Raw genomic sequence first — 23,118 nt, forward strand, 5'->3', positions numbered from 1 at the left:
ATCATTGCGAGACTTCCCACCTACGGTTCGTCAGCGTGTAAAGTCACGTTTTCTGCCAAAGTCAAGGCCTTGCGGCAGGCGCAGGCGCCTATAACTTCGATGCTCTGTAGCGTCGTTGGATGACGTTTCCGGATGCGGTTTCCAACCCTCCATTTGCTCCTCAAGACATCCGCTAGTCTCTCGAAGTCTGTTGCAGCATTTGTAGGCACCCTGCACGTGTATATGATTTTGGCGTTTACTAGCGACAAAGTTTTCACGTTGTGAACTCATTTCCTGACTCACCCATTTAGGCCTACTGCAACAATTTTTTGGCCTTATGTTGTCTTCGAGGGAGCCGAAGGAAATATGGTTGCAGTGTCCTTCGAACCCGCAGTCACAGCAGAGAGATGAGATTGTATTCATTATATACATGAGTTGCCAGAACCTCTTCTGCTGAAACGTGTGGCATGATATTGTCATTTGGAAGTTAACGTTACAATTAACAGTGATACATCGGCAGACTGGGGACCATTCTGCATAACATCTTCCTTTGCTTTCATATGAAAGGTGTAGCCTATCGTTCTACTTATTCTGAATTGGTTTGATGGTACACAGGAAGCCATAGTGTAGTACTCAGTCGTATCTTATTGATGCCAAGTACACTGCTACTTCGGTCCAACCTTATATTGCTTCGTCGGCTTTAGTTCTACTGTGCTTCTGAACGCAAAACATGATGATAGCTGAGGAAAACTTAGACAATTTGGAATTGTTATGCTTTACATTCTATTCGCTGACTAGCATGTCCATGACATTGGTGGTCTGTGGTACATCGAAATAACATTATGTGGAAACAGTGACGAGGTGACCATTAGCATTGCGGCTGTTTGCAGCAAAATGTAACTAACATTTCATAGTTACATGAGTACCTCCGACGACAATTCATGAAATCTGGCGGCTTTCTCGGTCATTTGGAATGCTTCATTGCTCCTGTTACCTGAGATAAAGTCTGTCCGGAAATGGAGCTATTTTTTTCCCTCGCTATCTGTTTATAAGAATAAAACTATAGTATCAGGCCGACTCCACTTCCCATAGTCGGGAAAAGTCAGCTCATGGTCTATTCCGCAGTTGTTTATCTCAGTATCTTTTGGTGCGTCAGCTAAAAGGAGGAACCATGTATTTCAGTCTGTTGTGATACATTTTCGTAGTACCACATTTAGTTTCCTTCCTTTCTTTGGAGACATTTTTTGCAATGGACGTATAATGCCACTGAGTGTATGTGTACACGGCTTTTATCTGCGACTTGCTTTATATAAGACCGAAATGTCTTGTGATTTTGGTCAGATCTGTTGCAAAATTTTACACTAGAATTAAGGCAACTTTTCATTTGTTCCTCTGCTTACGCCGTTAACTTACTCAGGGGGATTTACTAAACTTGTTAACCTGTGTTTTGTTCTGGTGTAGTCTTCATAATAGATATCTTTCCTGCCACATTCTGCTCACATCTTTCTGTAGTGCTTATCTGTCCGATCAGTTTTGAACATACTTTACCATAGATTGCCTATGCCTTAATCTTTTCGAATAGTTCTTGTGGTCCGAATTGAGGAGTCTGATGGACTAAGGGCATAAATCCGAAAAGTGTATTTACGGTAAAAGTGAGTTGAAGATTTGTATGTTTATATCTTATTGAAAAACAGTTATATTTCAATGAGGTAATAATTCTGTCTTAGACCATACTTTTAACATACAGAATCATTCCTTGCACCTCAAGATATTTCTTCCATTTGTGATATATTAAACAAAATATAATGAATGGTTTACGCCCTTTTTCCATCAGACCATGATACCTCTATAAAATATCACGAAAATTGAGTTGAAAATTGCTTTTATTATTTTATTATCCAATTAAACTGTACATTGACAAAAATATATGTTCATGGCCATTATAATTTATATCCCGTTCAGGATCAGTAGGTTCTTCACTGATTACTCCGTCTAGAAGTTCTCCGTAGCATCCTTTCACTGTAACAGGAAGAAAGCGCAACAGATCTTGAATGTCCTTCAACTTTGCTGCTGATACAGTTGGTTTCTCTATTAATGATAAAAATGAAATATCTTCTCGGATTCTTGTTGTCTCTTAATGAACTTAGATGGTATAAAGACCTTCCAATATGATTTTGAAGCACCAATTGCGCCATCACTGACAAAGTGCTTCCTCACATATGACTGCAACTGCAAAGGAAGTTTCCCCTGTGTCTTTGATGAGAAGAGGCCCATTAAACTTTTCTTCCAATCCTTAATAAGCTCACTTCCGTCAATGACTTTAAATGGCTCTGGTTTCATTGTTTAAGGATTATGACATACTCTTCTTTTGAATGTACAGTTTCCTTCTTCTTCAACTTTCTTCCGTAGATGCCAAAATTCCGGTCACACTGACTCCTTTTTGTCTGTAAAATTATTTTCTGACTCATTACCACTCACTTCAGTCATTATACCACACAAGTTAACAAGCAACGCAGGTCGGAGTCAATACAATAACCTAAACGCAGTAAACAAGGTGACAACTGCCTGTCATCCACTGCCTTCTTAAGATGATTGCTTAGCCTTCACCAAAAATATGGAGCTGAAATTTTCAGGGGGGGTAATTCAAATATGAAGGTATCGATTTAGCACTTTGATGGAAGAAAGGGGAAAATCCAATTACGCCCATAGCTAAAGAAGATCGTTTGAAGTATCTTCTTTGCTAATTTCGCGTCTGTATCGCGAAGAAAAATTTCAGTTTTACGTAAAATGTCTCCCAATAATTGTTGCTATCAAGTCCTGGCACGCAGTGACGACGCCGGTAAGACTACCAGGAAAAATAACAGCTGAAGGGGACTTATCTTCTAGAAGGCATGCTTCCTATCTGCATAGCTAATGACTCTCAAGTGTATGAAACGGTAAACGTTGGTAATTATAGCTGTTAGAGGCATTTTCTAGGAAAAATGCAGCAAACAGATAGGGAAACTAGAAACGTCCAAGCACTTTGCGTGTCTCCTAACTGCTCAGACACACGACAGTGTTCATTTCTCCGTTGTCATTTCGAACCTTATGCGTTCTATCTAACATGGAAGGTCGAATTAGGAATACTCAGTGGAGGACAATCGAAACAGAGGGCCTACTACACGGAGGTAATTTTCTCCAATTTGATCGTAGTGGATTATAATATACTGTTTCAGATACTCTACAAACAAGGTTCAGTGTAGTTACAACATCTTCAGTCAATGCTCTTACGAAGGTAACATCAATAGTCTGTAATCTTTCTTGTATTAGTTTCAGAAATGCTTTCTATAGACCCTACTTGTGTTTCTGCGTGTGAATGTCTCTCATATCCCTCCCTCGATGCTGAGCTACTTTTAACGTATTGCTAAACATTTTATCTATTGTGTAATATGTTTGTCTCTCAATTACAATATGATCCTACTACATAAATAGTGTTAAATATTTGTACTATTGAAGTAAGTTTGGAAGGGAGAGTGAAAATGTTACAGCCATTGATATTGGTCTGTGTCAAAGCAATATATTTCTGGGACAGTTCACTGGAGTTGTTTTTGGTCACCATAATAATGCACTTCGATTATCGTATACTTAACCTGAGATACAGAATTTTACCTAAATGTGGATGACTAAGAGCTCCAAACGATGTATTTTCTTCCTACTGCAATTGCTTTTAAGTAGAGCAGAGTATTGAATCTTGGTACACTTTCAACTTCTCGGAACAGAAATTTAATATATTTTCTTATTCCATTTGTAACTGATGACATTCGCTTTCTGTATGCTCCAGTCTTTTACTGAAACCAGAAAAATTACTCCATAATATTAAGATTCTTTTTCCAAATGCAAAAACATGTCCCAAGGTGCAACGTGGTCATACACCTAGCAACAGATATTCTATTGAAATTTAAAAGCATTAGCAGCCGAGTAAATCTTGATAGCACTTTATTCAATAGTCTGTTACATTGTTACTCTGCTACACACTAATAATCAGTAAGTAAAATCAAACGGACCAGAATTATTATAAATAAGCAGTTAGAAGTTAAATGTATTTCGGAATAGAAGCTATAGAAAATTAACATTAATTTTCAGTTTCAAGACAGGTAAAATGAGTGTATGAGTACGATATTGCTAGGTGGAGGAAAATAACACGTGGAACGAAGAAAATGGAGGAGGTAGACAGGCGAGGCCAAATGCCTACTTCGGTTTGTTTGGCCAATCCAGTAAGTAAGTAAAAAAGTTAAAATTAATATTAAATAGGCAACACTTCCTAATGTTTTTGGAAGTTATGTTTAATTAGTCACGATTTCAGCTTCATAGGCATCTTCAGCTAACAACTGATCGTCGCAAATATAAGTAATGTGAGGTGCGACTTTCACAGATATTATTCGTGCAGAGGATATCAAAATGACACAGAAAATCCCCAAAGCTAAAAAGTATATTTTTTGTCGCTTAGAAATAATTATACAGGGTATCAGAGACCTTTTGCGTGAATTGAAACATGTGATAGCCAGGGCCCTCTGTAACCTATTGGAAGCCCTGAGCACATTAGGATAATGGGGCCCATATGACTTAGAGAGAGCACTATTTTGTTAGAATGGAGAAAGAAAATAGATAAGCGAAGTTCTAGATATATTTTTATTTCTTTACAGTCACGTTAAATGAATAGGTTATATAATATAATCATAAAAGTAACTCATTTAGCATTCACATGTTAGTGCTTAAAAATCAATGTTGATTGAAGAGGTACTCTTCCAGATTTGAGATGGGCAAAATCGTTAAGCAATTGATTGAAATCTATATTTTTGAAACATATCACATTCTATGGACATCAGCGATAAACTAGTCAATCTCTCTTGAAGCATGTTGTTGTTGTTGTGGTCTTCAGTCCAGAGACTTGTTTGATGCAGCCCTCCATGCTGCTCTATCCTGCGGAAGCTTCTTCATCTCCAAGTAACTATTGCAACCTAAATCCTTCTGAATCAGCTTGGTGTGTTCATCTCTTGGTCTCCCTCTAAGATTTTTACCATCTACGGTGTCCTCCAATGCTAAATTGGTGATACCTTGTTGCCTCATAACATGTCCTACAAACCGATCCCTTCTTCTAGTCAACTTGTGCCACAAATTCCTCTTCTCCCTTATTCTATTCAGTACCTCCTCATTAGTTACGTGATCTACCCATCCAGTCTTCAGCACACTTCGGTAGCACCACATTTCAAAAGCTTCTATTCTCTTCTTCTCTAAACTAGTTATCGCCAATGTTTCACTTCCATACATGGCTACGCTCCATACAAATAGTTTAAGAAAAGACTTCCTGATACTTAAGTCTATACTCCATGTCAACAAATTTCTCTTCTTCAGAAACGCTTTCCATGCCATTGCCAGTCTACATTTTATATCCTCTCTACTTCGACCATCAGCAGTAATTTTGCTCCCCAAATAGCAAAACTCATCTACCACATTAAGTGTCTCATTTCCTAATCTAATTCCCGCAGCATCACCTTATTTAATTCGGCTACATTCCATTATCCTCGTTTTGCTTTTGTTGATGGTCATCTTATACCCTCCTCCAATCTTTTCAAGTGCTCTTCCAGATCCTTCGCTGTCTCTGACAGAATTACAGTCACCGCCAAACCTCAAGGTTATTATTTCTTCTCCATGGGTTTTAATTTCTACTCCAAATTTTTCATTTTTTCCTCTACTGCGTGCTCGATATGCAGATTGAAAAACATCGGGGATAGTCTACAAACCTGCCTCACACCCTTCCCAACCCCTCTTTCCCTTTCACGCCATTCGAAGCATCGTACTTCTTAATTAATGTTTCATTCTTTTCAAATTGGAGAAGGACCATTCTGCACTGCAGTTGGTTAACACCATCCTTAAAAAGACTCTCAGTACGATTTCTACATTTGTAAATGTCTCTTTAGTTTTGTTTTCTTTCAAAATGTGATATACCGGGTTGTCAAAAGGTCAGTATAAATTTGAAAACTGAATAAATCACGGAATAATGTAGATAGAGAGGTAAAAATTAACACACATGCTTGGAATGACATGGGGTTTCATTAGAACCAAAAAATACAAAATTTCAAAAAATGTTCGACAGATCGCGCTTCATCTGATCAGAATAGCAATAATTAGCATAATAAAGTAAGACAAAGCAAAGATGATGTTCTTTACAGGAAATGCTCAATATGTCCACCATCATTCCTCAATAATAGCTGTAATCGAGGAATAATGTTGTGAACAGCACTGTAAAGCATGTCCGGAGTTATAACGAGGCATTGGCGTCGGATGTTGTCTTTCAGCATCGCTAGAGATGTCGGTCGATCACGATACACTTGCGACTTCAGGTAACCCCAAAGCCAATAATCGCGTGGACTGAGGTCTGGGGACCTGGGAGGCCAAGCATGACGAATGTGGCCGCTTAGCATACGATCAACACCAAACGACGCGCGCAAGAGACCTTTCACGCGTCTAGCAATATAGGGTGGAGCGCCATCCTGCATAATCATCGTACGTTCCAGCAGGTGTTTATCAGCCAGGCTGGGGATGATGCGATTCTGTAACATATCGGCGTACCTCTCACCCGTCACGGTAGCAGTTACAAAACCAGAATCATGCATTTCCTCGAAGAAAAAAGGCCCGATAACGCTAGATGTGGTAAATTCAACCCATACCGTGACTTTCTCGTCGTGCAATGGAGTTTCCACGACAGTTCTAGGATTTTCGGTAGCCCAAATTCTGCAGTTGTGGGCGTTGACAGACCCTCGGAGCGTGAAACGAGCTTCGTCGGTCCATAACACGTTACTCAACCAATCATCATATTCCGCCATCTTTTGAAAGGCCCACACCGCAAATGCCCTCCGCTTCACTAAATCTCCAGGTAACAGTTCATGATGCCGATGGATTTTGTACGGATAGTATCGGAGGGTACGCCTAAGTGCCAACCAAATAGTAGTGTATGGAATGCCGGAGCGACATGCAACTGCTCGAGCGCTGACTTCCCCGTGCATAGACGAACCCGCTACAGTCTCCATTTCTTCCTGAACTGTCTCAGCAGCATTAAGCCTTGTGCTCGGTCGGCCACTACGGGGTCTGTCGTCTAAACAACCCGTGGCTTCGAACTTCGAAATCATTCTCGCCACAGCTGCATTTGTCAACGGACCTTTACCCGTTCGAATCCCTTTCCTATGGCCATAGGATCGTAACGCTGAACTAGCACATTCCCCATTCTGATAATACAGCTTCACTAAAAGCGCCTTTTCAGGTAACGTCAACACGCTGCGACTGCTGGCGCATCTGATTCTCTCTATCACTACAGCTCCTTTTATACACGATTGTCATGCGCAGTCACTGACGTTTTGCTGTCCAGCGCCATCTGTCGGAATTTTGTAAACTTTGTTTTTTATTGTTCTTATAAAACCCCATGTCATTCCAAGCATGTGTGTCAATTATTACCTCTCTATCTACATTATTCCGTGGTTTATTAAGTTTTGAAATTTATACTGACTTTTTGATCACCCGATATTTCCAAAAGACTATTAGTTCCCCCATTTTTACTATGAACAGTTTTCAAGTATTTTGTTAAATGCAAAAAGAAAATGGTTCAAATGGCTCTGAGCACTATGGGACTCAACTTCTGAGGTCATTAGTCCCCTAGAACTTAGAACTAGTTAAACCTAACTAACCTAAGGACATCACAAACATCCATGCCCGAGGCAGGATTCGAACCTGCGACCGTAGCGGTCTTGCGGGTCCAGACTGCAGCACCTTTAACCGCACGGCCACTTCGGCCGGCTGTTAAATGCAGACAATCCGTGTCCTACTCTTGCTCGTTGAAGTCTTCAAACTGAACTTCAGAAAATTCTTTGGAACTTTCTCTCAGCTCGTCGGAATACAGAGTTTTCAAGCGAAAAATAAACCAAAACGCTGACTAATGGTCTCATACGAACTTAATCGCTGTTTCAGATGAACGCTCAAGGTATCACTTATGGGAAGAAACGTTTGTACGTTGAATTTCTTTCTTCCATTCAGTTAGACTGACGGTGCAGAGCCATCAAAAAAACTCTGGCCTGAGCTTTTACGTTGTGTTCTTTGAGATAGGTCTTTGTATTAAGATTCCGAGTTCCTTTCTTTGGCGGACGATTTGAAGTTAATGACAATATCATCAAGTGAAGCAAAAAATTAGATGCAGCGTGCATTGTTATTGTCTATTCTTTCCAATATAGAGCCTAAAATTTCCGTTAATATAATAAAATCTAGCTTTCCCATTTTTCTGGACAGACTAAGGGCTTCGTCTCTATTTTCTATTGCCTGTTCTTATCTTCTGCGATACACATCACACTTTTTATAATTTGTTTATGACCTTCATGCAAGACGTTTAGTGCATCAGCTTGGGCTGACCATCTCGTTTGAGAAAGACTTTTAACGACTTCTTTCGGACCTAAATATTCTGTCAATATATCCCTTCGATGGGTAGAGATCGACAAAAAGTTGTACACTTTCTGAACCATTTCAAAAAGCTTTGTTGTCTCTGATACACACACATTAGCTTGGACACCTGTCAAGTTCAGTGAATGTCCCGCACATGGTACAAAGGTGGCAAATTCACATTTCTCCTTGAGTCTTGCTTGTAGACCAGTATACATCCCCGACATGTTTGAAGCACTGTCATAGCTTTGCTCTCTGCAGTCTTTTATGGGAATATCATGATTCTCTAAAGAATGCAAGATGGTTTCCGATAAATACTCAGATTCATGCTCTTCAATAGCTTCAAATATCAGTAACCTTTAAAAAGGAACACGGTCTTCTACGCATTGAATTATAAAAGGTATCTGGTTACCATGACGCAGATCGGACGTACTGTCAACGCTAATGGGAAGATAATTTGCTAATTTAACTTCATTTACAGTTTCTTAGGCCCTGTTTACCCATTATGTCTATAAACTCATTACAGACATTCATTGGTAAATAAGGAGTGTTACCTTTCCAGGATTCCAAAACTTTTGTTAGTGATCTGCAAGAAATGAATCGAATTCACTCAGTAATTTCACACATCCTGAATAATTTAATTGTTGGGATATCCTATGATTTCATTGTCACTGCGAAATGGAAGCCCTCTCGAGGCCACAGGTTTTACAACAGCTACTGTCCGTGTATATAGTGTACATTTCTCCAGTAATACACTTCATTCTTATATTGAGGTAGTAAGTTTTTATCTATTCTACCAATCGCTTTACTTCGTGCTAGGTATGTCATCATAGATCTCCTATGTGCTGGGCTATTTTCATGTGTTAAAATTATGTGATTAATGTGCTTATAATCATTGCATCCCTCCGAGAGCATAGATTTACATCAGAAGGATTAAGTAAGTAGCATGAAAAACGAAATACAGAGTACAACAACCATTTCCTTTCCATGCTTTCATTGTTCTTTAATGTGCGAATAAATAATGCTTTATTGAAATACCTTGTTACTGATTTATTATTATCTTCGCAGGTTCTGGATGCCTCGGAGAAGTCAGAATCATTTTTTTGAAAATATACAGGCCCCTTATGAATCAAAATTTTGCTATTTCTCTGTGTAAAATTTTCAAGTAAATAATCAGCGGGGTCATGTGATATTTCTCCTGTGTTGGAAAACTATTGTTCAGCTGACACAGTTGTCGTTGTTGGTGAAGTCACCGAAGTTGTTGCACTTTCGTCATAGGGACGGTCGCTTTGTGATTCAATCTCGTTTGCTAAATTGATATAAATCTGAAATTAGTATAGATCATGAACATTCAGAAATTTCCGCAATTTGTGGTCGACACGAATCATCATGTGAAGATTTTCTTATTTGATTGCTACTTACGGATGTTGCTCTAGTAGTAGCAGTAAAATACGCTGTTCATTTTGGTAACTTTTCAGTTACTTCCTTCTGATGTACAGGTTTTTCCTTTCTGCTAGGATACGTCCGTTTTGACATTCTATATTATAATTCAGCATTTACGTTTACACCGAAATTAGTCGCTAACACAAAACAAAACAGGGAAACGACTATTTAATCAAAGAATACCTCAGAGCACAGTCAATAACAACTACGAACAAAGCAAACGTCACAACACTGCAGACAAAAGCAGGTAATTTCCCGACTGTCAGTCGGTTTATTGAAGTCGGCTGGTGACTAATTTTACTTCGTAATTCGCTCCGTGCAGAACTGCGCAAAGCTAATAAGCAAGTAGGTATTGTAGTCGCTCATTATCGTTCATTTCTTTTCGAAATAAATTTGTTTTTTGGTAATAAATACCGGTTATCATTTGGTGATTGGCAGAAACTAGGAGGCCTCTATCGATCGCGGGGCCCTGGGCACGTGCGCAGAGTGCCCAGTGGAAAAGAGGGCCCACAATTTCTTGTATTGAGATAGGGAACCAATGTTCGGAAATGGATATTTACTGGGTTATGGACATACACAGTGTACACCGCATAATAGCAATGCAGCTTACAGTAACTGTACAAAGCGACTATCGCCCGTCTCAATTCGTGTGTTGAAACGACGCATGCAGTTGTGTTGCACTCTCGCTAGCATCCCGGCTGTCTGTCGCGCTTGAACAGGCAGCGGGCAACAAATAGCGTACTCCCCAGAGCACCAAGCAGACATTCTGTGCACAGCTTTGCTCATAGCACGTATGACTTGTGACGAACACATGAATCGCACTGCCGCATCAACCTGTGCCGCATGCACACCACTACCCCTGGTGTCAGTTATCCACTGCATTAGACAGCTTGTGGTACGTCCATGGTCAGATGTATTACTATACACAGTGCATGACGCGCAGTCAGAGATATTACTCGTCAGGAGAGTTGGCAGACTTGCATTTTACTTTGCGGCAGGATGTAGTGCCCGTAAAGCAGCATGAATGTACAGAAAACGCTTTCCCAACAGGCGTCATCCTAACTGGAAGAAGTTCATCTGCGTGGATACTAACTTACGAGAGACGGGGTCGTTCACGCCACAGAAAGCCCGCCAAGGTTCCCTCCAAAGACACATCCGAACACCAGACTTTGAGGAGATGGTCTCGGATCGTGTGACCCAGCACCTAGTGCCCAACAATAAACACCGATCAACTTGCCCGTGAAAGTCACACTTCGAGGGATGCATTGTGGAGAGTACTGGTGAAACAGAAGCACTGGGATCAACGAAATTTGAACCACACTTTCACTTCTGTCAATGGATTATCCACCACAGTACTGTAGTGCCGAACTTCGTGCTGTTCGTACGTTCATCCGTGATAGTGTTTTCAACCGCTGCAACAGCCATGTCTGGAATGAGGAAAATCACCATTCCACCCACATCAGTGAGCAGCAGCGATTCTCTGTGAACGAATAAGAGGGCGTTGTTGAAGATCACCAAATAGAATATTATCTAATGCCTCCCTCAATTACTGGTCCACGTTACGTTGTGTTCCTGCGAGATGTGCTGAGACATTTCTTGGAGAACGTATGCCCAGTTGCCCGCTAAAGGATGTGATTTCAACACGACGGTGCACGAGCCCACTGTGATCTATACACCTCTGTAGTTCTTGCTCTGTGGCTACGCCCAGCCGTTGGTGTATGAAACACAGTAGAAATGTGATTGTTGAGTTTCTCCCGGCATATTTGATAACCAAAATATCCACTGGTATGCTGCCGGTCTATAGTGTCCAACGGGCACAATATTTCGGCGATCATACATGTCGCCATCATCAGGTGAACTGACGGACTGAGCTCCTGTGAACGTGCCGGCACGGAGATCCGTACGCTATGGCTGCTCAGAAGGAACTGGGTTCGGTCGCGGCGGCGGCCGATTTAAATACCCTCCGCCCGCGGCGCGCTCCCTCCGCCGTCCGCGCCCCGCGCCACGGTCGCGCGGTGGAACAGATTGCGACGGCGTCTGAGATGACGTCCGTGTGATGGCTCTGTCCGCCGTGGTCGTCACAACTATACGTTTGCTCGATTTACTCTTGATTAACCCAATCACTGGTTCCCAAGCCTTGCTAAGATTATAGCCACAGTCACGGTTTATGAGGTCGTCATTGGTGCGAATTTCGATGGCCTCTCTAACAACGCTGTCCCAGTATCTCGATGTCTGTACCAGTATCCTAGTGCGGTCATACTCCATGGTGTGATTTTCTGACAAACAATGTTCAGCGACCGCTGACTTGCTCGGATACATCAGTCGAGTGTGCCTCTGGTGTTCAGCTAATGATGGTGGTTTCGGATCAGTGGAATGCACGCTACAGGGCATATGGCTCGGATTTGTCTTTGAAGCAACCTATCTGTAACAGTTAGTTGTATCACTGTGGTGCCAACTGCTGATCAAATTGCTGCCGCGGATGCTGCACGATGCGATTTTCCCCGAGAGTGCGCCTGTGTATGGAATAAATGCAGTGCCTACCTTCTCCCTCGTGACTTCATCCATCTCAACAGGTTGTGCTGCAGAGGTTGGGCAGAGAGCACGTTGAATCTGCCACTCTGAGTACCCATTTTTTCGAAACACAGTTCTCAGATGTTCCAATTCCTGGGGTAGACTCTCTGCGTCAGAGATAGTGCGCGCCCTATGTACTAGAGTTTTAAGTACCGCATTCCTCTGTGAAGGTCTTCTCGTCGGGCCGTTTTTTGTTCGCTCCGCTGAGTCGGGGCGTTTGGAGACCCTTCTGGCATTCGGTGTCCTGTCATGTCTCTGCAGGGCTCCGCCACTGTGTGGTTCCGTGTTCTGTCTCAGCAGGGTTCCGCCACCCCATGGTTCAGTTTGGCAGCAGATTTATTTACTGCCCACTTCGGCTACAAGGGCCTTCTGTTGGTCTCGCTGTCCTTTCCCTTCTCTTGATGCTTCTGCCTTGTGGGAATCGTGTCTTGCTAATTGAGTCCTTTCCTTTCTTGATACTTCTCGCGTTGCGACTTGTGGGTCATTGCATCTCGTCCTTGCTGGAGTTTTTACAATGGTTCTTAAAAAAAGTTTTACTTATAATCACCTAACATATGTCTAGTACCTACATTGTTTTACGACTTCTTAAAAAGCTTTACAAATTTCGGCGCCCTTTCCATGTTAAAATTCTAATATATTTTGAGTCTTAACTTCTAAAAGAATCCTCAAATTCGTTTTTTAATTTTTGTGTAGTGTTGTGGTGATAGCATTTTAGTATTTCATGCTGTTAGACTATCTATGCTTTATCCCTTCATCTTAATCTATTGTACTATTGGTGTTATTATTGAAACTACTTTCTTTTTCCCACCTTCCTCTCTCTTCATTCTTATTTCTCCTGACGATCTTTTCTGCAACATAATCTTGAAATATTGTGCTGATTATTTACCAGTAATAAAATTAATCTTCAAACTTGTACTGAAAATGCTTAATACTGCCACTCTTAGGTAAAAGTACCTCTGCTTTATCTCGTAAAATACCCTCTAATTCTCTTTTACTGTGTTCTGAAATACCTTGAACTTCTTGCAATTTTTTGTCGATTTCTTTATGGACTTCTAACATGAGTTGAGGCGATTCCCCCTTTTGTGCATACCATTCTAATTCTTCATCCTCTTTATCTCGCATCATTCTTAATTGTTTGTTTACAACTGGTATTTCTTCTAATTTCTCAATGAGAAGTGTGACATCGCCGAATGTTACGCTACCTTTCCCCATATCTATTATCGCTCGTCTCTCATTTAAAAAATCTGCACCTATAATCAAATCTACAGTTAGTTAAAGTATAATCATGAAGTTGGCTTCGATCTTTTGACCTTGACACGAAAGAGTTAACCTTGTTTGTCTCGTAACTTCCGCAGCACTGTTTCTAATAGGACCTCTTACTTTATTCTTACGTGTTTGCAGAACTGGCAATTCCTCATTGGCATTACACTGCATGAATAAATTTTCTGAGATCGCAGTCAGTTCACTTCCGCTATCAATTACAATATTGACTGGGATATGCTTTACCATGGCCTTCACAATTGGTTGAATTTGGAAGGGTTGGTTCTGTTCTTCTTCTTCTTGCATCAACGAATCCTCCACTGAATCATACATGAGTCTTTTTAGGAATTTCCCTTGTGAATTCGAACTTTCTGTAGGATAAGCTTCGACTGCTACTTCTCTCTCTTTTATTTCCTCTTCTCTATTTCTTCCTTCATTTACGCTTTCTTCAACATCCTCTACTTTTTCCTCATCCTCGTCCATCTTCTCCTTCTTCGTCGCTACTTCCACATAATCGCGTCTAAATGCTCTAATTATCGCTTCATAACTTCCTTCATTATATACGTTGGGTTGTGTGCCCACTCGTAGCTTATTTTCAACTTCTGTCGATTGCGCATTATCCTCATTGAATTCTCTCTCCCTGGTTTCCATCTCGAATAGCTCTACAATACTCATTACTTCATCCTTTCCTCCTACATTCGTTGTGCATGCCTCTGGTAATTCATCTTCCTCGTCAGTATTCTCCCAATTAATTTCGTCCCAACACGATATTGTTATTTTCTTGTCTTCGTTTTCATCTGGTCCCTGCGGATTTGTTTCTTCCTTCTTCTCTTCTCATGATAAGATTTTTACTTCTCTGTTCAAGGTGCTGCAATTGTCCTGGGTCGATGCGTCATTCTATTTGGCATGGGCGCTTAGCTGTCAATTCGAAAGTTTATCGGGGTTTGGTGGTCTTACCTCCACCTCTTCTTTCTGTATTCTCTTTTCTTGTTCAGCTTGTTGATAGTGGTTTCTTTGTTGATAATTTGTCGGTCTATTGGTTCTCCAGTACCCGTTCCGGTTGTCGTTATTACCTCTGTAATAGTTGTTGCCGTTCCTGGGTGAATTATAGTTATTGCCATATTCTCTTCTAAATCCATAACCGGTTCTTTGTTGAAATCTATTGTCGTTTCTTAGTGCGAAGTTATCACATGGTTCGTAATTATTGTTTCTTTCCTACTGTGTCTTGTGGATTCCACTGCTTTTTGCTTTCGTTTTCACGTGCGCTTCGTCTTTTTCTTGGGTCATCTTCCGAAAATATGAACTCTAGTCCCTTAGAATACCTTTAAATGCTTCGACGTCATTGCCTCCGCGACCTACTAATGATTCCTGGTATTTCAATGGTAGCTCCATCGCGCATAATTTAATGAACTCTCCGTCACTGTATGGTACATCTAAGCATTAATTTTTCCTTGCCATTAATTCGAAAAATTTCACGGGACTCTTCTCTCCTGAATTTTCGAAATATGGGTTCTGTAATAATTCGTACTTCACTCTGTTCTGTGCTTCGCTGGACCAATATCGTGAGAGAAACTTCTCTCTGAAATCTTCGTACGATCGGCATGTCGCTGCAACATTCTGCATGGTTTCTGCGACTGTTCCTGACATGTGTGCACATATAAAGTCTAATTTGTGTGCTAGCATCCAGTGTTCTGGTAATCCTACTCGGAATTGATCAATAAAAGTTCGTGGATGTAATGAGTTTCCTTCTTGAAAGTGTTGAAATTTTATGACTGTGAGGAAATGACCGCTGTCGTACTTCGTCATAGTTCCATATGAAATTCGCGATTCTTCGCCACTTTTGTTTCTGATCATTTCTCTCGTCGTTCTTTCCGGTTGTGGTAGATCCATTGGATATTGTCCACTGTAACTTTCGCCTACCCTTGCGTAGTATCGTTGGAGTGGTACGCAGTAATTTTCTTCTATCGGTTGTGAACGTGTAGCTGAATGCATTGCACTGTACTCTTCGCGACCTGGCTTTCCATTGTCAGGTATTGGTTCGGTATCTTGTCTGGCTAACCTTGCTGCTTCATTCCACGATCCAAACTGTCTTGAAACATACATTTGTGATTCCGCATGTGTATGTGATGACGTTTGTTCATCAATAATTTCGAAACGTGTTTGTTGCTTTGCAGTCCGTCTGATTTCACGTATGTTACTTTCCGCCAGTGATTGGAATCGAAAATGCGTAATATCTTCGTTAATTGCTTGTTTTTCCGGTGATCTTACAGATACGGATGTGGTTGCAGACTCTGTGCTTGTTCGATACTGTTCACTATGCTCTTCAATGGTTTGCAACAACTCTGTTCGCAATTTCTGAAATTGTCGCTTCGTTTGCGCTTCTATTTTGACTATGCGGTTATCATATCTTTTCAGCGCTGCTTTTGTGATACGTTTGTGTAACACACTGTTTTCAACAACTTAACGCGCTGTACCTGCTGCTTGTCTAGTAATTTCGTTTATCTGTTTCTCTAGTTTCTTGACTTCTCCCTGGGTGTTGTTACGTAATGTTTTGATCCCGTCCTGAATTTCATTACGCAATGTTTGTATGTCCGCTTGTACCTTGTCAATGTCTGTTCTCAATTGATTGTGACCTGTTATTAAGTTTCCTATCACATCTCGAGATTCTTTTGCCTCGTCTTCAATATGACTTAGGTGTAACTGATTTTTGTTTTGTTTTGTTTTTTAATCGCACGCATTTGTCTCGTGGTTTCTGCATTCTGAATTTGAATTTGGTTCGCTATGTCCTTATTTTGCCTTGTTATGGTTTCCGTAATTTGTTGTAATAATTCTGCCAGATTGGTGGGTCCTATTGCGTTTCCTTCCGACGTCCTACGCTCTGTGTTTTCGCCCAAGTGTTGGTTCGCAACCGATTGCATTGAACTGTGCTGTGACACGTTTCAGCTCGCATTCCTTGTAGTCTGTGGCGAGGGAGCTCTGATTACTTGTACTATGGGTTCTACGTATTCAAGACGCAAGTTAGAGTCCTCATCGACTGTCTCTCTACTGTCCTGCTCCTCTGTCGTATGCTGACTTATGTTTTCTATGCCTTGACGTACATTATCCTCGTTATGGTGCGTTATAAGTCCTATTTCTCGCGATACTGCATCGTCTGTTGTACTGTCCTCTATTCTCTGTCCATTTTCATGCTGGGTCTCAACCTTAATTCGGTCAAGGTCTCGATCTGCCATTGCTAATCTTTCCGAATCCCTTATTTTCTGTTTTAAAAGCTATTCACGCGCCCTACTTCGAGTCAACATGCGCTCATACGATATCACGCGTTTCATAAACTTTTTGTTCACACGACTTGACACTTATTATACCCAAGACTGACAATCCATTCACTTACTTGTTGGGTCAGAACCAACTTGTCAACGATGTATCCGCCACCTATGCGCATGCATTGAGGAGAAAAGTTAATTCTAACAATTTTTAAAATTCATAACTTAATTATGCTATTGTCTCTACTAGAATGTCTCACTATCTATCGCTGCAGCTACTGTTTTCAACTATTTATGTCTTTCAAGAGAAATTTTTTTTTACTACGAATATTTTTTAACAGGATATTTTTCTGACCTAGTTAGGCATTTGGTCGACCTTCAACCATGGTATTTTACCATCCTGGCAGGGTCTCCATTCTCTAACATTCTGCATGGTGTCTGTTTGTTCTATATCGTGTCTCCCTACCACTTTCGTGCAACGACGCTCTGAGCGTGTTTTTTAGGGAGTTGACTAGTTTGAAACTGGGACCTGTTGCTGGTAAGGAGCGATGATATAACCAAATAATGATCTCAGCGTCAGCTCCACTCCACTCCCTGTAAAAGAATCTTAATACTAACTAAATTTAGCGGAAGGGGTTCAAGGCTTACCTATTTTAAATTAGCTGGTAAAAATAACGTCGAAAAAGCAGTTAAGTTTACCATTGGAAATTTTATTCTACTCACAAAACATTGTTTATAAATTGCACTATTGATAAAAGGAAATGTTTTAATACAGGATGGTAAAAACCAAATGCGTTCAACAAAAATGTGAACGAATATTCCGTGAATGGGTTTCCAAGTTCTACAATTGATCGAAGGATGACCTATGCCATATCACATCTATAATCTAAGTTTAAATTAAGTTTTACAAAAGAGAAAACTATCAAAATCGTCTACAGTGACCCTCAATTATCTTTAATTACTTATCTAGCTTGTCGTAAATTACAGTGGCTGATGTGGCTTCTCAATAACTATACAACAGAAATATCATCGCGTTTCAGATTTTTACTTCAAGTGGCAAATGTGAACACCATGAGCTTTAATTGACGATTGAAACTAGTATTACGCAAAAAGGGGTGTAACAGATGAGACTTCTGCAGTTCTGAGTGAAGCTTTATGCGCTGTTATGCGGCATCGTGTGCGTTCATTATCTTGTCGGTGTTCGTCATGGGATGGCGGGCAGCACAGCTCCGCTCACCTCGCCGTCTCGGAAGCAACTCTCCCCTAACTTCTCCTTACTACAATTTACCGAAGTTGGTTTAAAAAACTATCTGGCTGTGTTTTCATCTGACCAATCAGGGTCTCAATGTTAACCTTAAGCTAAGCCTACAAAAATTCTGTCTATCCAATGAGAAACGTTATACTTTTCGTGGTGGGGCAATGTTTTTAAAGTTTGCAACGTAACAGAGACGCGAAAAAGTCTCACACTAAATCTTGCAGCTGTTGTGATCCTTTTAGTGTTATCGTAAGATCTATACTGTTCTTCTGGAGGGCTGTATCTTTTAACATGGGCTGGGGGGTGGTCCAGACGTAACTGAGACGCGAAAAAGTCTCACGCTAAAGCCTGCGGCTGGGGTGGTCCTTTTAGTGTTATCGTGAGATCTATACTGTTTTTCTGGAGGCCTCTGGCTTTTAACATGGGCTGGGGGATGGTCCTAGCGGTTAGCTGGCGACGTGGGTGTCCGTACCTTATTGTAGGGCCTTCCAGCTTAACACGGTTCTGTTCTCGGCTTCTGTTCTCGTTTCTCCCCTCGGAACTGCGTCTGTCTCACGGTGGGAAGGTATGACATGCATTTAGGCATTCTTGTGTTAGTCTGTGGTATTCCATTTGCTCACTCGTTACTCGTATTACTTTGGTTAATTTAATGTCACGATTTATTCGGAGCTATGTGATATACTACTGGATTTGCTTATCATGTCAGGGTTTTCATGGAAGGTGTTGGATTTGCCTGACACCTTACAATCTATCCATCTAATCTTCAACATTCTTCTGCCTTATTCTGGCATGTATTAGTTTATTTTATGTTTCTGAAGAAGGCTAGATTACTCTAGCTGAAACCTGGGAAAGACCAGAAACATTTCGCAACTGAGCGGATTTTTGACATATTGATTTCTAATACATGTTTACTGTACTGTGTAAATTAAAATAGTGTCTATGTACAGCTCTTTACTGGACAGTTTTCCACCCTTAAACTAACATTTTCCATGTTCGGATTAACCAAAGTTACGGATTACCTGGGTTCGGATTAGCGAGACTTTGCTGCGCTGTATAATATTCCCGCTTACTGGATTTTGTCATAATTGCTGCACCTTTTTTCTGAATGGTAAACGTGTTTGGAGTGCTTTATTACAGTTTTTCGTTGCTCTGAAAATATTTTTTGACGTATTTACTTGTAAATGCAAATTTTTCCACATTTATTGATATTATTATAATCGACGTTTATAGTACAATATTAATTTGCTGATATCACTTACGCCCGAAGACTAACCATTCAATGAGTGGCTTACATAATCGACTTTTGCGGTCAAATCGTAAACATCATTCACCTACTGGCAGTCATTAATTACTCTTTACGTCAAATACCCGGTGCTTCAAACATCTCCGATTGGATGAAATTTTCTGCTCAATATTGCAATATTGGGCATACGATGATGGGCTGCGAGCTGTTTACCGTTCTCAATGACTGCCCTGTACTCAGTTCTGATCCCGTTCTGTATAAACGAGCGTTCAAGAGGGCTGTTCCCTTTGTGTCAATTTGGTGCTGGAGTCTCAGGGGAGAGATATCTCAGGTTGTCGTTTATCACAGACGTTACCTAAGTTTCTATCTTCGATTTAAGGTAAGAATCTAAACTACTATGATATTTTCTTTACTATAAAGAATGATTTGACATTTATTTGAAAGTACACTTACTATGAACAAAGTATAATTAGCTGAGCAACGAAAAACTTATATTTCACTGATCGAATTTGGTTGTGATCTATTTCTTTAGTCTGGGTGTGTTCTATTTGTCTACACGTAACATACCTTATCATGTGCCAGTATGTCAATAAAGTATATCATTCATATTTGAAGTCTATGTGTTCGCTTAGCATTTCGTGTGGACACTCTCTCGTGTATATGTATATATACTCAGTTCTTCATGTATGTTCATTGAGCCGTGGTAAAAATTGCTGTTTTGAAGAGCGCGCCGCAGCATGTTGTGTGAAGCAGTCGCCCTCCGTTTCTGGCGGTGGCGCCACTATGTCAGTCGCAGCTTTGGTGTCTCCCTCTGTTGGGAAAGGGTTAAGGTTGCCTGCTCACGCGCATTTAAGGGGCGCTATGAGCTCGCCTGTCTCCCCCCCATCTGCTCTCGGCTGTGGTATGTCATGTTTGTGCCCACTTTTTAGTGCCGTGTTTAAGTGAGTGTTCAGTGTTGTGCGTCCTTCCACAGTGATGCGAACAGAAATCATGCTGTCGCTGGGTGTGCATTTTATATTTTGCGAACAGAAGCCAGACTGTCGCCGTGTTTTTTAACTGTCTGTCTGTTATTTATCTGCTTCTTGTGTATTTTCTTAGTATCATCAACCCTGTGTTTTATGTTTTAAGTTCTAGAATTTTCTGCCATTTTACCTTTAAATCACCGATTTTGTCGCCAACTGTTATTTTTTTCTTATCTTCATCTTTTTAACACAACTTCTGTAGGCTGAAGAGCGGCGTAGTAAGCTGCTGCCAGCCCGCCCCCTTCGGGGGGAATTGAAATTCAATAAAGAAAAAAAAAAAAAACTCGCCTGTCGGTCAGTCTGAGTCTGGGTCAGTCTCTCGTCCGCATTGGTTAGGCAGTTAGTGTCTGTCTGTCGTTCGGATCAATCTTTAAAGCCGGCAAACGAGAGTGTTTCCACTCCACCAGTAACAGAACTCAGCGAGTAGTTGCCCGGTCGGGGCTTAGTTCCTGCATCTGAGTCTGCGCGTTAGGCCGCCACTCTGCTCGAGTTTGCTCAGGCTATGGTCATTGGCGGTTGGATCGATCGGTTGGTTGGTCGCGCACTGAGACACAAGATGACTTGGTCGTCTTGAGCGTCGGCGCATGTGAGGTCGCCACGTGAGTCCAGTGGGCCGCGGCGTATAGCGAGGGGTAGTGACTTCGCGGTCGACACTAGAGCAACAGGAGTCAACCCACGAAATCGGTGTGGCCGGTGCAAGCTGCGACGCCGTGAGACGGGAGATCGGCGCGCCTTCCTGCGTCCGTTGAAGCGGCCGGCAGCGGACGGTTCGGGAGAGCGATTTGGGGGTGCTGCGCCAGGTCTTCTCGAGGAATCGCAGTTTACTAGAAGTTAAGTGATTGGTGATATGTTGTTTCATTTACTCTTGTTAAATTCTACTTGCTTTGTTGGTGAGGTCACCGGCCGTTTTGCTTTTGGTTCGTCCCACCATTCTTCTCCGTTTGCCCACCCGCGGAAGGTGGTTGTTTATAAATTGGGTGGTCTGTTTTTCCCTTGTGGAGTAGGGGCGTGTTAGAGAAACCTGCAGTTCGGGTTGTTCGGTAATCTCCCAATCAATCTACCGTACGTTAGTAACTGCCTCTGTCATGTTTGTCGGATTTGGTGTGTTAACGAATTTATTGCTTGGAGTGTAACGGCCTAATACCTGAAATATCTTTTGATCTTTGGAAACTTGCCTATGATCTTGAGAGTCGGTATCTATGTAGTGTAGAGCATGTTAACTATTGTTTGGCCAACCTTGTAGAACTTTATGTAAGATTGCATTTCATGGGCTCTTATTTAAATGATCATTTTAGTACATAAAGTTGCCACCCTTTCATCGTAAGTCTTTCATTAGAAGTTAAAATCAAGTTGCACCTTCGGTGGAAAGGTTAATATTTTAATTGTTAGTGGTATGTACCATTTCCATCCCTCCTATGGGGGAGGGGGGCCTGCATAGTTTGTGTGCTTGTATAAATTGTTAAAACTCTTGGTTCAAAGTTATTTGTTGTGTTGCAGATTTGTACCAGTGTAGTCATTCAGAGGCTGTTGTTAGCGGTCGTAACTACGGCCGTGTCAAAAGGGAGCGACAAGGTTCTCTGCCCGAAAGCTCATACATTTAAAACTTGTTTCTTTCTGCCTCTGAATAAATTGTACCTTTGATATTTAGAGGGTGCTTTCTGATTATAATTTTAAATCTGTTTCTTTTTTAAAATGCTTTTAGGCACTATTAAAGTGAATAAAATTCCCATTTGTTAAAAGGAACTTGGTTATGATTTCATCAGTTACTCCCTGGCAACTACGTCCATGCTAACATAGTGTGATTAAATGTGTTAATGTTCTTGATGAATTGCTAGTAAATAAAATAAATTCTTTGAAAATAAATCACGGTTCATATCGAGTTCTTTCGGCATTCTCTGTAGTATTTGTAATGCAGTTTCCATTATCTCACCTGTATGGTATCAGCCTTTTAGATGTAAAAAAAACACTGGACTGATTATTGTCGCTGTTTTTTGTGTGTTCTTAAAACTGATACTGAAACTGGCCGATATGGAAATAGCCCGATAGACGTAAATCCATGAGTTGTCTTTCACAACATCCAGGGAACCATCACGAATCGCAATGACTTCAGCGTAATTACTTTCTTTGAATAAAAGTGTAATTTCTGTTCGTCACCTTGCGTATTTCTTCCTGGTACATTCTGTACAATACTGTAGCACTTTGTTCTACGTATGGTACAAGTTTGCCCACTAGTGTATTATCTTGACGCGTACGATTTCTATCAAACTGATAAGTGATGATATTTACTTATCTACTCGGTTTTTCGTCACTTCATTCGATTCTTGAAAACTGACTTTGATGCTTTACAGCTATTTTTTCAAGGAATTTGCGTCAGGCAGGCCAATTCTCAGATATTTCACATATCGCGTAAGTGCAGAAACGCTGACGTAAAAAAAGAAAGAGCGATTATCGTATTGTACGCAGTAGCCATTCTCCTTTCCTCCATAACGTTACTTAATATAAACATTTTAAAAAATACTCACCACGATAATAACAAGGGCTACGGTAGATTCGAGAAGTGCGATGACGACGGTAGTTCAAATCTGCTGCCATGCGAAGCTGCTGCTGCTTGTCTTCTCACTGCGA

General features: G+C 41.0%; 1 long non-coding RNA gene across 1 annotated transcript in view; it reads left to right on the forward strand.

Moving 5' to 3' along the window:
* The first annotated feature begins 3,011 nt into the window (after positions 1 to 3,011).
* The window catches only part of LOC126203501 (uncharacterized), a 119,489-nt gene continuing 99,382 nt past the window's right edge, over positions 3,012 to 23,118 (forward strand). The window contains exon 1 of the long non-coding RNA XR_007540268.1: positions 3,012 to 3,146. This is a non-coding gene — a long non-coding RNA (uncharacterized LOC126203501). The remainder of the gene's footprint in view (positions 3,147 to 23,118) is intronic.

This window comes from Schistocerca nitens, chromosome 9, assembly GCF_023898315.1.
Source record: "Schistocerca nitens isolate TAMUIC-IGC-003100 chromosome 9, iqSchNite1.1, whole genome shotgun sequence".
Lineage (NCBI taxonomy): Eukaryota > Metazoa > Arthropoda > Insecta > Orthoptera > Acrididae > Schistocerca > Schistocerca nitens.